Source organism: Rhinolophus sinicus, linkage group LG04 (assembly GCF_036562045.2).
Source record: "Rhinolophus sinicus isolate RSC01 linkage group LG04, ASM3656204v1, whole genome shotgun sequence".
Taxonomy (NCBI): domain Eukaryota; kingdom Metazoa; phylum Chordata; class Mammalia; order Chiroptera; family Rhinolophidae; genus Rhinolophus; species Rhinolophus sinicus.
In genome coordinates, this window is record NC_133754.1 from 186,813,676 (window position 1) to 186,825,057 (window position 11,382).

Here is an 11,382-nt window from a genome sequence, read left to right on the forward strand (position 1 = left end):
TTCAACTGGGACTATAAAATTTTATGAGCTATTAAATTGTCCTAAAGCTCCTTTAACATACAAACTCCAGTATCTGAGATTACCCATTAAGAAAAAGTGGGTTACATCAGGAGGACTTTTACTACTTACACTCAATTGTGTTCAATCAATAAAACTTTTAACTAGCTGTGCTGCTCTGGGCAGATTACACGGGTCCCACTGTGGACCGGCCGGTCGGCGGTCCTGGACACACATGGCCAAAGCTGGACGGCAGGGCTCTCATCCAGGGCAGGTCACCTCTGAGCCCTCCGGAAGGTTCTGCTTCCCGCCCACGGCTCCATGATCGTGAGCTGGGTTGAGCTGGGAGGTGGGGCCCTGAGACGGGCACGTCACAGCGGTGCCCACCAAAGACTTGGTAGGGAGCCCAATGGCAGTGCTTCAGCCTGAGCACTGGGGCTGTGAAATCCCGAGAGGGGTGCGGGCTGCAGGCCAGGCAGCCCTGCAGGAGTGAGTGTGGGAAAGGTGGGGCTGGTTGTCCCAAGAAGCAGGGGACGGGGCCCCTTGATAAGGAGGATGGTGCTGAGCGCGCGTCACACGTGTCCCCCTAGCTAGCTCTCACAGTGGCAAAATCACCCCATGCCAGGTGTCTGTGCGCCTGCTGTGGGGCAGGAGGCTAAGCCCCTGGATGGGGGAGGGGTGTCTCACCAGGGGCGTGAATGCGGAACAGGGGACCCTGAGGAATGGAGGTGCCCTCCTCTGGGGCCGACCCCCATCCAGAGCACTGTGGGAAAGGAGCCCTCGTTACACAGACAGCTCCCCTGAATGCTCACAGGACCGTAACGTCAAAAGGGGTCACGAGACCAGGGGCCGCAGGCCACAGGGGGTCTATGTGACCCCTAGTCTACCCCGGGGGCTGTTTGCTGTACCCGGCCTGCTGCCCGCAGGGCTGAGTGACCCTGGGCTGGGCTGACCAGAGGAGGTCCATGGCTGGACGTGCCTCCCTGCTGGACAGAGCGGGGGCGCTCAGGGGAAAGCTTGGGCTAAGGAGGACAGATGCCAAAAGGAGTGAGTCGGGGCTTTGGGTTGTGGTCCTGGCTGAGCCCCTTCACCTCCTCGTGCCGGGCCTTAGTTTTCTCACCTGGGGTTGGAGTGACAACATCTGCTTCCTGGTGGGATCCAGGGGATGAGGGGCCCAGGCCTCATACCTACCTGGCACCTGGAAGTGCTCAGTAAAAGGTGGTTTGACAGAAAGAAAATTAGGTTCTGCAGAAAAAAGGAGAGATTTGGCCAATGATGGTGAAAGGAACGGGGTGGGCTTTGCCCCTTGCCTGGGGAGGAGACAGTGAGGGCTGATGGGCAGTGGCCGGACAGCCTGTCTGCCCGTGTGTGACGTGGAGGGCGAGGCCACGTGCCCAGGCCAGACCAGGCACGTGGCCTTCGGGGGCCTCTGAGTGTCATGGGACTTCAGTGGCTGGAGCTGTATGTGTCGGGGCAGGTTCAGGAGCCATTCTGGTGGCAGCCTGTCTGCTCCCCCAGGGCTGGCGGGGATGTGAAAAGGTGGGGGAGCCCCACGGGGTGCTCGAGCTGTGGGAGGGGCTGTCAGGCCCTTTGTCTTCCTGTGTCCTAGGGTCAAGCCAGTGACCCCCAGGGCCATTCTGGGATGAGAACGGTCCCTTAGCCACTGCTACACCCTGCTCCTGCCCCTCATGTCCACAGAGGAGGGGGCTTAGGGGCCCAGGGATGCCTGCTCTGCAGCCACTGTCCTCCAGCCATAGGCACACAGGGCCCTGGGAGGCAGCGAGGCTGGGCGGCCTGGCCCCTGTCAGCCATCTGGAATCTAAAGCCCTTGCAACAGACCACTTGGGCAATTCCTGCAGGCCGGCCGTGCTCTGCCGGGAGCTCGGCTTCCCGTCCCAGTGTCTGGATCAGTGCAGACGGTTTCCTATCACTGTTTATGCGCCGCCTCTAATCTCGGGAGCCTCTGGAGCCTGTGCCTGTCTTCTGCAGGGTTCCCTGCCATGTTCAGGCTCCGAGGTCAGGGAGACAGTCTTCCCAGGCCTGCAGGCCCAGCCATGGTGGTGCCTCCGGGCTAGGAGAGGCCCTGCCCAGGTCAGAGGCTTCCTGGGGTGGCCCAGGCGGGAAGGGGCTGCATCAGTTTGGATTTTGGGGGTGATGACACGCAGAGCAGGCCAGGAAAGCCAGGCCTGCTGTTGGGGAGTGTGCTGCCAGACTCCAATTAGCCTGGTATTTGGAGAGCCCTGGCTTTCCTGCCAGCCTGGTGATAGCGCCGCAGGCCCACTCCCCACTGGGCTCCTCCCGGGGGCCCGTCTTTGATTCCTGGAGACCCACGAGCCAGGGATGCGTCTGGGGTCAGAGGGCTTTCAGCCTCCCTCTCTCCCCGGGTCTGGGAAGAGAGGGGGTCTGGACCCAGCCCTGCCACCAGTTTTCTTGGGACCTGGTCAAGTCATGTCCTGCCATGTGCTCTGAGAAGGGAGGGAGCAGGGGTGGCTTCAAGGTCACACCGTCAGTTAGGCAGGAGTTCCTTCTCTGTCTTAAAACTCCATCCTTTGTCTAAACAGTGACTTCTGGGCGCCCCACGTAAACTGTGATGTGTTTCCAGGGAAAATTCACCCAGCAACCTAATTATCAGCCATTTCCACCCTAGTATGAACCAGCTCTTCAGACCCGCTTGGACACGTTGTTGGGAGGGGACGGCCTGGGCCCGGGCCATGGTGAGGAGGGCAGTGGGGCAGACTGGGGGTACCCGACATCTGGAGGGTCCCTGGGGACGGGGCCCAGCAGGAGGACGGGTGAGCTGTTTGGGGAGTTGAGTTGGAAAAGGGAAGAAAGTACTGGGAGGGGGTCTGTGAATGATGCAAACTTTCATTCTGGGGTAATGGGGAGCCAAGGAGGGTTGTTTCGCAAGGGACTGGTGGGCTAGCACCACATTTGGGAATTGACGCTGCAGGGAATGTGTGAGGGCCTAGAGGGGGTAGAGATGGAGGCGGGGCCTTGAGATCTTACACGTGCACCGAGCCTGGCGAGAAATGCCCAGCAGTGGAGGGTGGGGTGGGACCTGGACTCTCCTGCGGGCTGAAGAGCTCTCTGCCCTTTGGCTCACTTGGTGGCTCTGCCCCGTGGAGCCACACCAAGCATCAGACGTTGAAGCTCTGTGCTCCGTGGGGGTGGCGGGGAGACGTTTGGCTGGCCCAGGGTTTCTGGAAGCTGCTCCTGGGGCACCAACGCTGTGGGATCTAATGGAATCCCCGAGAAAAGGGTTCTGGGGTAAAGAGGTGTGAAAGCCCAGGTTCCAGTCAACCAGCGTCTTTCCTGCAGGACCAGGGAACCTGTAACCAGCATGGCCGGCCACACGCCAGTGTCCTGCTGAGCGTGCCTGTTCCTCAGACTCACACCGTCCTGGGACCCCAATTTGGCAGCGCCCCAGGAGACCCCTTGGCCAACATGGGTGATGCCTGCTTAGAACTCATGGGGGTAGAGCAGGAAGGGAAGGCCCTGGAGCTGCTGGGCTGGGGGATTCTCGTCACCTCCCAGGCCCTGGAGGGGACACCAGTGGTTGGAAGGGCACCGAGGCCCACTTAGGTTACTGGGTGTGTGGGCACCCTCCACGTACACGGCTCTCCTGAGCCTCCCAGCCAGGTCACGGCTGCAGGATCACAGAGCAGGACACTGAGGGCCAGGGACGCATGGCCGCTCGCCAAGGCAGCCAGTGCCCCGACCCTCCTGCCTTGCCCCCCACTTCTCCTCCAGAAGACGCAGCATCCCAGCCCCCATCCCTAGCATTACCTGATGTCCTGTGGGGTGGGGGACGAGGGGAGGGAAGCATAATTTTGCCTCTGCCCTGCCCCTGGCTGTCAGCTCTCCTTGGGCCTTTCCTTTCTGGCCTGGGCGCTCCCCACCTCCACCGGCTGCTCCATCTTTGGGATGCCACTGGGTTCCCGAGGGCCACTCTGCGCCTCTCCTTCCTCCCCTCCCCAGTCAGCTCCTCATTGCTCTCTCTTCCCCCAGCAGCCCCCTGGGGGTCTTTGCTTAGAGAGTTTCCTGACAGATCCATGTGTCCCCAGTGTTACTTTTCACAGGCATGTCACCTGACCCCACCCGGTCCCCTAGGCCCAGCCCCACACCAGCTCCGAACCCCGTAAGGCAAGGGCTCCACTGGGGCTTTCACAGCGGGCAGGCATGCAGGAGCCCTGCGTTGTGGGCACGGTCCTGGTTCTAAGGGCACTCTCAGTGCGAAGGCCCCACCCATGGGGCTTCCTTTCCCGTGGACCCTGTGCCCCCGCACGTGTGCTCCATCTGGGGCGGGAGGCAGGGACACCAGCTGCAAGAGGTCTTCCTGTGTCCGGTGTGGTTACTGGGGTCACACCCAGAGGAGCTTCTGAGGCAGGAGTGGGGTTTGCTGGGTTCTCACTGATGCCTGAGTCTGGCCCAGGCCTGGGGCTCCTTCCTGGTGCCCTGAGTGGCTGGCCCGGACAGTCAGCTCTGGGAGCAGGAGCAGACACTGGGTTCAAGGCCCATCCCTCCTGTGGACACGATAGGTGACCTTTGGCAGCCTCACCTGCCCTGGTCGTGGGCCCAGGCCACCCTCACCCCCGTTCCCTGCCTGGGGTCTGTGGCTGTGAGGGCGGGGACAGTGAGTGCTGTGTGGACACTGGGGCTTCCTCAGGGAGGGGAGGCCCAGCCTGGCCCTGGGGGGGAGCCCCCAGTCTGTGGGAAGAACGCTGCCGTGGCCCAGAGATTGGTCCCCTGTGAGGCTGTCTTGGTGGCATGTCACGCCCTCCCCTGTGCTGTACCCCTTCTTTCCCTGACCTGGACAATGCCTGGCACCTTTGTCACTTAGCTGGAAAGGAGGGCACGCCAGGCATTAGCAGACGTTTTAGGGCCAGGACCGCACTGGGCTCACAACAGGGTGTCCTGAACGCTTTGTCTGTCGCCTGGTCAGCCTGGGGCTGAGGACCTGACATAGCCCCGGGCATGCCATCCACTACCCAGCCCCCATGTCTTTTGCCGCCTTACACTTTACTGGGCGGGGCTGCTGGCACAGAATCCACAGTGTCTCCCCAGCTCTCTGAGCACTTCAGAAAGTGGATTCGTTTGGCCTGTGGTTTCTGAGTGGCTTTGGCTCCCAGGCAGCCGTGGAGGCCCCTCCAGCCGGTGGGAGTCTGAGGGGGGGACGGCCTGGCAGCCCTGGCACTGGCTGCCGACCGCTGCCCCTCCGCCCCCGAGGCTCCCACATGGGCCTCCTGGCTGGGACGTCTCCTGCTGCAGCCAGACGAGGAGGACACTCCTCTGCCCCCCGGGGGCACCCCTATGGGTGTGGGCAGGAATTCGGGGTGTTGGCCCTCCCCATGCTGCCTGACTCCCCAGCAGCACTGAGGACCAGGCGGACTCAGAGTGTTAGCCCTGGGCCTCAGTGTTTGGAACACCTGAAGGGGGGCAGGCTGTGGGGGACACTGCCCTCACTGGGTGGGCCAGGGTCAGCAGCCCAACCTCTCTGGCCAAAAGGGGTGTCCCTGAGGGGCCAGGCAAACGGGACATCCCATGACCCTGGAGGGACATCCCCTCTCTGGGTTTCGGTTTTCTCCTGCCTCGCAGGTTCATTCATTCATTCACGTAACAGGCATTAACTGAGCACCTACTATGTGCCCGGTGCTTTCTAGCCGGTTCTCCTGGTCTGTCCCGCCTTTACCCTGGTCCCCAGCACCCCTTCTTTCAGGCTCATGCATTATCTCCTCTAGGAAGTCTTCCCTGCCCTCCCCACTCCCCAGACCAGGCCCAGTGCCCCATCGTGGTCCCAAAGCCAGCTGTGTGTCTCCCGCAGCGTGGCACCTCCCAGCTGCCTAGGCCCTGGTTTGTGCCTGTCCTGGTGCGAGCTGGCCTGAGCAGTGTGCTGTCCCTCCAGCGCCCAGTCCTGATTCGGGCAGACTGAGTGTTGGGGAGTGGTGGTGGCTGGGGGTGGGGGTGGTGATTCCAGGAGGAGGTGACACTGCTCCTGCGCAGGTGGGGCTGACAACCCCACTGCAGTCAGAGGACAGGGCCCAGACCTTCGGGCGGCGTTCCTTCGGCTGATGGCACAGAGGTGGGGGCGTGCCGTCTTCTGCAGTCACCTTGCCCAGTGCACAGGTCTGCTCCAACCTTCATAAGCAGCCGGAGAGGGAGATAGCATCTGCCCATTGTACAGATGAGGAACTGAGCCCCAGAGGCTCTGCCCAGGTGCCCCTGGGCAGCAGAGCGAGGAGTGGCTGAGCTGGCACTGGGACCCGGTCTTTATCGTGACGGCCAGGCCTTGATGTCTGGAGACCCCCTCTCCTGAGAGCCCTCATTACTGCGTGAAGACTCTGGGTGAGCTGAGACGGGCCGGCTGTGTGACAAGGTCTGGGCCCCAAAGATGCCTCCTGGACAGATGACTTGCCTTCAGAGGCCAGGTCTCCGTGCTCCATGCCCTCAGCGCTCTCAGAAGCCGGCTCTCCTGCCTCCCAGGTGGTGAGAAACTGGGTCTTCTCCGTTGGGCCCCAAGGGAAGAACTGGGGAGTGGCTGTGCACCCACACATGTGCTCCGTGTGTGTGCAGACAGACCCAGTCAAACACACAAACACAGGGGCCCTCCCACGGGCATAAAAACACCCCCAGGCATTTCCGTACGCCCGTGTTCATGGCCGAGGCGTGTGTACACCGTACACATGCACACACGCAGAGCCCGCATCTGTACACGCAGCCATGCGCGGCCCAGAGCACAGGCGCACACACGGAGACCCATCGCCACACAGACACACCCGGGGCCTGGGGGGAGGGGCAGCCTGGTGCCCTGCCCGCCCACACATCCCCCTCCAGCAGCTGGGCCCTTCTTTTGCAATTCTTGCATTTATTTTACAGTCCTTTCTATCGGCAGAGGCTTTCAAAACACTTTAGGCTTGTTTACTGAGCTGTGCAAGAACATTTTGTCTCCTCTCCAGCTCAGCCTTCCAGAAGGATCAGGAACGTGCCCGTCTCTGCACTGGGCCAGCTGTGCACCGTGCCAGCAGCAGCCCCAGCTTCTTAAAGGGCCAGCTGGGCTCACCCTTAGAGTAGGACGGTGGGGGCTTGGAGAGGGGCCAGCTGGCCAGCGTCTTGTCGCCCCCGCACCCCCACCGAGGCTGCTGGCCCCCAACACGAGGTCCCTGCTGACAGGAAGCGTTGAAAGTTTGGAGAGTGGGAAGCAGGCCACAAGTGGCTTGAAGGAGCCTCCTCCCTCTCGGCAGACCATTGAGCGTCCTGCTGTTACAATGGGCCCCAACTTAGCACTATTACTTGTAACCCAAACTGGGGAGAGACCCGCGGTCCAGGCACTCCGCACTCCGCTGCTCCCTGAAACAAGGTTGGAGCAGTAGGGACAGTGAGACTTTCTTTTCTCTTCCCATCTTTATAAGCTCCGGATCTCTGATGGGGTCCCCATGAGGCCACCGCTGGCGACCGCCCCCTTACATAAGCCCTCACGGTAAGGGCTGCAGAGGAGGTGACGGAGCCCAACGGGGTAGCCCGCCTAATCTTGGGTGCTGGGGGGCCGGGTTTGAGAGAAAAGCAGAGCCCCCGCTGGAGAGAGGCCCCCCTGTGCATGCCCCTTGCTGTTGGCGATTTGGAGAATGACCTTTGTCTTGGTTCTCTCACACGGCCTCTTCCTGGAGCCTCTTCTGCCCAGCACCACCCCTCCCTCCAGCCCCCCTCTAGCTTCCAGCCTTTACAACGACCACCCTTTGACATTCAGTACCCCTAAACAGTAAGCCATTGAGCGACCCCCAGACCTTTCCCCTTCACCCCTCTTCTCTCTCGGACCTGCTCCCCCAGGCCTGGCTGCCTCCTGAGCTCAAGGCCCATTTGGGCATCAGCCTTGGTGGATGCAGCTCCTCAGCATGAGGCTTTAAACAAAAGAAGGTTGAGTCCACCTCTCTCCTCCCAGGTCGGCGGAGGGTTGCCAGGGAGGGACACACACATATCCAAGGCAGGTAGACAGGAGACGGAAAAGCAAAGCCAACGCCAGAGGGCAGGGTTGGGTGGGGAAAGCAAGCAGAGTGACAATGTGGTTGGTCCTGAGTGCAACGCCGAGCTTCCTGGCAGCCCGTGCAAAAGGGGAAATAAGACCGAAGAGTGGCTCTTCCTGTTCATTATTTATTGGAAGGTCCTTAAATCCAGGCCTGGAGGGGCAGGCCTGAGGAATGTGCCACTCCCGTTCCTCCAGGGCCTCTTGTGTAAAACAGCTGTGAGCGGTGCCTACTGAGGTTCAAGCTGTGGGTGTTTGCCTTTAAGCAGTGGGGGAACCCGGGGGTCAAGCTTTAGCACAAGGAGTGAGGGCAGTGGTGGAAGATGAGGGACAGGACGTAGGTGTGAGGCAGGTGATACCTGGGGCCCCTGAATGCTCAGAGCCTGGGTGCGCAGGCCCTACACGAGGGCGAGGGCCCTGGGTGTTGGAGCAGGTCACAGTGGTCACTGAGTTCTGGGCCACCCCAGAAGATGTTAGCTCTCTAGGCAGTGGGTGGGCAGACTGGCTTCTGGCCGCTGCTGGGACACTGGTTCCCTGTGAGGTCTCAGACACCTCCCATCCCCTCGGATTCTCTGGGGCCCTTACCCCTGGCCCACTCTGTGACTTGTGCCTGGGGACATGGGTCGCCACCTGCCCAGCTTGCCTCCCTCCACCCCTCGACCACCACCCCTTCCTTCTTCCCATGGGCCTGCTGCCCCACTGAGGGCTGGAGGAGACTTGACTCTTACCCCAAGTGAGACCCAGTTCTCCCGTGGCCTGTCCTTAGCTTCTTTCAGCCCACAATGTGACACTGGGGACGAAAGGCCCAGACATGAGACGGGGCTGGAACCAGTTCCTGAAAGCCCCTCCCCTCACCCTACGGGACACCACCAGAACTCCCCCTGGCAGCCTTAAGTGCCTCTGCCCACGCTTCCTGCCCTCCTCTAGGCCCCCCGCCCCCGACACCCCAGTCCTGGCAGGATGGGCTCGCAGATGCCATGCTCGCTGTGACGAAAGGCTTCAGGCACCTTGTCCTGGCCTCCAGATGCCACCTCCTCCCCCTGGGCCTCCCTGGGCAGTTTCTCCCTGCCCCTCCCCCCACACTTCCCGGCTGAATGGTTCAAAATATTCCATTTTGCTCCTCTGCCTCCACCCATTACAGTGCCTTTTCTCTTGCCACCGCGAGCACATTTTCTCTTAAACCTCACCGCGTGGCTTCACATTTGGAAAGGAGATAGCCACACCGTGTGCCAGGCAGTTGTGGGGTGGTCCCAGGGTGCTCCCAACCCCTCCCTCTGCTGGCAGGTCTGGGGCAGGGTCTGGACTGGGCCAAGCCCCCCGGGTCCCAGCTGCAGCCAGACCTGACCCACGGAGCACCCCGGGCCAGAGGCCAGGGTATGGTCGCCCCTGGGAGCTGGCCCATGTCTGAGACGCAGTGTGGAGGCAGCCTCGCCCACTTGGTGCCCCTCTCCTGAGTGCCTGTCCTGGGAGCATGGGCTGTCTTGCCCAGCTCTAGGGCGAGCTGCTCCGTGGGGCTGGCCCCTGGGCAGAGGGCAGGCCGCTGTGGGAGCAGCGCAGCCAGCAGGCTGTGCCCCGGGCCTGAGTCAGACGAGCCTGTGCAGGCTGGGGCAAGTGGCTGCCGCTCTGACCCTCGGTTTCCTCACTGGAAGTGGCAACGGTGGTGTCACACACCTGTAGTAGGGCACAGTTGACAACCACCTCCAGCATTCTTGTTGGCAAGGCTGGGGGCTCCCTCCTGGGGGTGGGGGAGACGAAGAACAAAACCAGTTGCACAGGAAACCCTCCTCCCCTCCGCCCGGTGCCGTGTTCTGGGCTCCAGGGCCGGCCTGGGAGGAGCAGAGGCTGCCACAACAGGCTCCATCCCTGCCCAGAAGGACACGGCTGTGTCCGGTCCAGGCCACCCTGCACGCAGGGCTCCCTCCGGGCGCTGCTCGGCGTCCCCTCTCGCAGCCAGGTGGCACAGGCCTCTCGCTCCTGAGCCGGCTGGGCACTGTCCCCTGAGCCTTTTGCAGGGCAGAGTGCTGGCATAGTCTGAGCTCCAGATGGGGCCAGTGGGTTCCTTTGGGGCCTGAAGAAAATGGGAAAACAGGATCCCTCATGCCCCTCCCCACCCACGTGCTTCTCAAGGAGGGTACGGTTTCCACACCAGGGCCACCTGCCAGCGCAGGGCTGCCCCTGGTTCTGGGACATGGGCTCCGGCCGCTCTGGCCAGGCCGGCCTGCAAAGGCGTAGCTGGTAACAGTGTGAGGTCCTGGCCGTCTGAGAGACGGGCAGGGAGGAGGGGTCCTGGCTTTCAGGCTGAAATACTGACCCCTCGTCCTTCTCAGCTCGGCCTGGTGACACCGCAGCTCCTAAGGGTCACTTACCTCTGGCTGCCCCTCCTCCAGGCCTTCCCTACACAGCATGCAGAGGGATGGTTCCAGAACACAGATCCAGTTGCGTCATTCAGGAACTGCCTACACCTCAGCACCTTGGTGCAATCTGCTCCTCCCACACGTCAGCTGCTGTCCCTTTCTGCCCAACATGCTGCTCAGATGTCACCTCCCCAGGGCTCCCATCCCTGACAGAGGGGCCTGCCCCCCCACCCTGTGCCCGTGGCCACTTCTCGCCCTCCGAGGCACCACGGGGTCATGTTTTCACTTGTCTCTTCCTACTTTACTGGCCTCACTGTGGGTGCCTGGGGGCCGAGACCTTTGCCCAGGGTGTCCAGGTGCCAGGCGGGGCCGCTTGGCGGGACACGTACATTCGGGTGTTTCCTGTTCCACACGGACTCTCTCACTGCAGCCTCTGTGTGGGGCACGAGCCGAGGACAGAGGCAGTGGTCAGAGGGCCTCAGGCTGGAGCTCAGAGGGGACTCTGGGCTCCACCCCCCCGAACCCCTGCGATGTACACACATCTGGGCCTCAGTTTCCCAGGGTGTGGAATGGGGAGGGCGTCTCGGGCCGAGGGAGTTCAGTGATCTGGGTGACGATGTGCTGGTGTCAACACACATGAGTGAGTGCAGCCAATGTCACTCCGGTCCCGTCTACAGCGGCCCTGGGACCTTGGAAAATCTGGTCCCAGGCCCCTGGGGTTTGCAGAGCCCTCATTGATGGTCACGCTCGTGCCAAGGTGGGCGGCCATCTTCCCAGTGTCTGGAAATTACTCATCGCTCATTTCAGTGGCCTTCTCACAGCCCCTGTCATGAGTGTCTGTTTACTCCGTTCCTATGGCAGTGTCCCTGTGGGATATTCCAGGGGAGTCTGGGTGCCCCACTCCAGGGCTGTAATTTTCCTCTCGGAGGCCTCTCTTCCCACTGCCCCACCGCCCTCACTGGCAACGGAGGAGCCTGGGGCCTGGGCTGGGGGGCAAGGCTGTGCCCAGTGCCTAGA

General features: G+C 61.9%; 1 long non-coding RNA gene across 3 annotated transcripts; it reads right to left on the reverse strand.

Moving 5' to 3' along the window:
- Positions 1–6,815: 6,815 nt before the first annotated feature.
- Positions 6,816–11,065, reverse strand: LOC141571208 (uncharacterized). Of its 3 annotated transcripts, none has more exons than XR_012495998.1 (4): positions 10,378–11,065; positions 9,683–9,746; positions 8,740–8,801; positions 6,816–7,341 (listed from the first exon to the last, which is right to left on the reverse strand). It is a non-coding gene; the product is annotated as an uncharacterized LOC141571208 (long non-coding RNA). The 3 variants fall into 3 exon arrangements; XR_012495999.1 differs by having other exon boundaries at positions 9,683–10,079; XR_012495997.1 differs by having other exon boundaries at positions 9,683–11,065.
- Positions 11,066–11,382: the final 317 nt, after the last annotated feature.